The 4,351-nt window shown below is 30.8% G+C and overlaps 1 long non-coding RNA gene across 1 annotated transcript; it reads right to left on the bottom strand.

Annotated features, from left to right (window-relative positions):
* Positions 1-2,630: 2,630 nt before the first annotated feature.
* Positions 2,631-4,250, bottom strand: LOC147074955 (uncharacterized). Its single transcript, XR_015070057.1, has 3 exons — positions 4,213-4,250; positions 3,659-3,864; positions 2,631-3,234 (listed from the first exon to the last, which is right to left on the bottom strand). It is a non-coding gene; the product is annotated as an uncharacterized LOC147074955 (long non-coding RNA).
* Between the last annotated feature and the right edge of the window lie 101 nt (positions 4,251-4,351).

The following is a 4,351-nucleotide window of genomic DNA, read 5'->3' as shown; positions in this document are numbered from 1 at the left end:
CAAGAAAAAGACGTCTGCGGAAAGCCGTCATAGGTGCAATCAAGTATAGAAAACTACAAGATAGTACTTTCGAAGAAAAGGTTATCGCTCTGAAAAAAGATTTATTTAATGGACCGCACCATGTTTTTGGAGACCATACTTCTTGTCTACCATATTTTTGTACAAATGAACCAAATACAGAGGACATGCTTGATGTAAATTATGTACCAGCATTAAAAGAATGCAGTCTATTTTCTCAATTAATGATATATAATTCTCGTTTGGTGCTAAATTCAAAAAGTTTAATTTATAATTTTTCTACTAATATTTCAGAATCTTTTAATAACATGATTGCAAAATTTGTAGGCGGCAAGAGAATTAACTACTCTCAAAGACAATCGTACATGGGACGATGTGCAGCGGCGGTAATCGCATTTAATACAAATAAGTTACATTGCACAATTCAAAAACAAGTTTATAAAAATAGCCCAAAAGCCTTCATAAATCGCTTAGAATCAAGAAGGTTGAAAATAAATAAAAAAAAAATAGGAAAATCTTGGCGAAAACCAATACATACTGTTCCTTTATCTAATCCAGATTATGGAGAGAGTTGCCAAAAACCTGATATGGACAAAAATCAATATCAATTGTTAAAAGAAACTTTTTTGAAAAAACTCAAACTGACAAACTATGAGAGGAGGGATATAGAAAGACGCACCGTATTACAATCTGAATGTGCAGAATGGCTAGAAAGGCGACGAAACCTTCTTACTGCCTCTGTTTTTGGTAAGGTGTGTAAGCGGCGAGAAAATACAAAATTTGGGCCTTTGGTAAAACGTTTATTATATAGCCAATCATTAGCCAACGTGAAAGCGGTAAAATATGGTAAAGAAAATGAATCAATAGCTTTACAACAGCTTAGTGTACAAGAACGGATTAAGATTGAGAGATGTGGATTGTTTATCGATGATGTGTATGATTTTATCGGTGCAACGCCAGATGGCATCAGCGATGATGATACAATTATTGAAATAAAATGTCCTTTCTCAGCTGCTGGAATAAGTGCAGATGAAGCTATTGTACAGAAAAAAATTAAATTTTGGAAAGTAGATAAAGACAGGAATATGGTAATAGATAAAAATCACGATTGGTACTTCCAGATTCAGGGGCAGCTTCATATTACTAAGAAAGATGTCTGTTTATTTGGAGTTTGGACGGGACATAATTTTCCTGTTAAAATAGAATTAATCAAAAAAGACGAGACATTTTGGATTGAAAAGATTGAAAAAAAGATATATCACTTTTATATGAATTGTCTACTGCCAGAAATAGTAGATCCCAGAACCAGTAGATCTATGAATATTAGAGAACCAGAAAGGCTGAATTTCTAAATTTTTATTTTAAATTTTATTATGCTTAATATATTTTCAACAAGTCTATATTACATCACTATTTTATAGTTCATCAAGATATATCTAATTTACTAATATAGTTTACTGTTACGAGACACCCAGAACGAGTGTAATTTTATGAAATTCAAAATAATATGTATACTTACATCTAAATAATGATACCTGCAGATCTTGCTGGCGATTCCACTGCGCCATATTTTGTATAAGCATTCGTCTCTGCAGCCGTGAGTTTTGGTTCCGTGTAAAAAGTACATTTTGTTCTCAAGGTCAAAAACCAAATTGGTTGTGCCAATGGCTTATAACCATTCCTCATAAATGATTATAACTGATATCACCTCATGATCAGTGCCACGCACGAGTTAACTCGCGGGATCTTTTAAACGTCATAACTTCTGAATGAACTGTTTGTGTATATTTTCTTAACAATATTTATCATTTTAGTGTGAAAATATTCACGTTAAACATGTTGATTTGGTAAATTTTCACAAATATTTATCATTCTATTCTTATTTCATATTTTTTAAGGGATTCATTTTATTCCAAAAATAACTGACCTACAAGTACCCACCTGGTAAAAATTGAATTTGGATTGGATGGAATTTCCTAGTAGATGTTCCAACTAAACAACATGACGCTTTCTATATATTATTTACTGTTAGTTTTGAAATTATTGTATTTGAAATAAATAATGTATCAATAATACACATAGAAATCAATAGATATATAAAATAGATATCACAGTTTAAAAATCAGAAAGATCAATGCATATTACCATTGTTTATGTTACAATATAAAACAACATTTATCATTGAACGTAGGTACCAAGAAAAATAGACTTCATTAAAATGTGTCAATATAGTATATACCCGATATAATTATATAAATTATTATATTGTTAATTACTCTGTGGGGTCCATATATACTGCTTCAATTGTAATTTAATTTTACAGTATAATTATTTATGTTAAGTACTTGATTTACTTATTATATGTACAAATGTAATATACTTACCTACTTATTAGGATATATCTTGGTGAATTTTAAAATAAGAGGAAATTAAATGGAGGTCATCGTGTCTAACTAGATGTCTAACTAGACGTTGTTAAGTCTTATATAAATATTTATACATTATTAAATTGTTTTTCTGTTTTTTATTGATGTAAACACATGGCATGTATTCAAAGTAATAACAAATTAGCTGTGTACTATTTATTTAACTTATATTAAAACCCCAAGATTGATTTCGTCTTACGACATATTTTATTCTTCTAAGTTTTACTATGACATTGTAATATGAACCATGGATATAGTATAGTACTTAAAAAAATCAAAACTGGTAATATATTATTTCAATATTTAATAGTCAATTTTCATTTGAAGTCAGCATTTAATTACTGGTATAACACATAATTATTAACTGATATCTACAACTTCAGATGGACAAATTAATTGATATATCATATTATCAGTTTTCATTTCCTTTCAACAATGTATTCATTCTAGCAGCTATTTTAAATATCTTACTAGTTTTTATGTCATGGCACCTTACAAAGGCTCCGAGCAACCGTATACTGAGCTTCGAGAACAGATGTTTACGACGGATACTGGGTGTGCGGTAATTTTAGAAGTAACGGGAGATAAAAGAACGCACCAAATAGCCTCGCATCACGTTGAGAGTGAATACGCAACTTTGTACCTGGCCCGGCCACGTGCTGCGAGTGCCTGAAGAGAATCCCAATCTGGTTTGCCTGTTCTTCAAGCCAACCGGATTCCGGCGTCCTGGATGGCCGCTAAATACTATCTATATAGCATATCTGGCGGAGTTACGGGCTGCTAGTATGACCTGGAACGATGCAAAAAAACTAGAGTGACAGAGATTCTTGGAGGCGCCGCATTGTATCCATATGCTGCAACTAAGATGCAGATATAGCCGAAGAGAAGAATTAATATACAGCATCTAGAAAACTTAAAGTCTTTGAAATGGTGTTAGAAAGACAATGTTTCTAATATCAAAGTGATATTGAGGATGAAAAAGAAAAGACTTGGAGAGTAAGCTCTACCAAATGACATACCTGATATGATACAAGTAACTGATATGCAAAATTATATTATATTTTAGAATATTATGAATCAATTTAGCAACTTTTATATCATTATCGATAATAAATTTAGTGCAAAAATGTAATTATAAAATTGTTTTATTTTTTAAATATGTATGCGAGATAGACATAGCTATAGGTTACAAACATTAGTCACTTTATATTTACCTTTTGTAATTGTACTATTAAATCTATAAAATGGGTATATATGCTTGATGGTCTACGTCATAAATAATATTATATGAATCACGCCATGTTCGGATCGTACGCCGAAAGTCGGATTTATTTCATTATTAATTAAAAGATTTATTTCATTCCATCTTATTCATATGAAACCGTCGACAAGCAAAGATCTCGGTAGACATTTTCTCCATCTGCAAAAAACATAACATATGAACTGTTAATAGTGTGATTTTTAATCTTTTATAGTGTGCGACTGTTTGAAGAATGGTAATTAAAACGGATTAGTGATAATACAAAGCATCAAAAAAGATTGATTAACTAAAATAAAGTAATCAGGTAGGTAACATGTTTAATAACAACTAGAACGCCTTAGATTATATCAAACAAATAAATATGAAATCACAGGCATTCTCGCAATAACCTCTAAACTAACCACGCAACTAATGTAGACTAAGAAAACAATAAATTAACACTTGAATAATATATGCAAAACACACAGAATACTACTACAGTAATAAATAACATAATATTGTACTTACAGATAGTGTTTCTTATTCCTGATATAAAACACAATTCCTTCGTTAAGTATCTTGCAATTTGCTATCAACATAATCTGACAGCAGAGAGTTTTTTCTATTAGTCTATGGCCAAAAATACGGATTTACTTGGCCGGCTAAA

Source organism: Rhyacophila brunnea, unplaced genomic scaffold (genome assembly GCF_057557595.1).
Source record: "Rhyacophila brunnea isolate RB1 unplaced genomic scaffold, BYU_Rbru_1.0 scaffold_15, whole genome shotgun sequence".
In the NCBI taxonomy this organism is placed as follows: domain Eukaryota; kingdom Metazoa; phylum Arthropoda; class Insecta; order Trichoptera; family Rhyacophilidae; genus Rhyacophila; species Rhyacophila brunnea.
The sequence above is the reverse complement of the archived record's forward strand: the minus strand, read 5'-3'. Positions and strand labels throughout refer to the sequence as shown.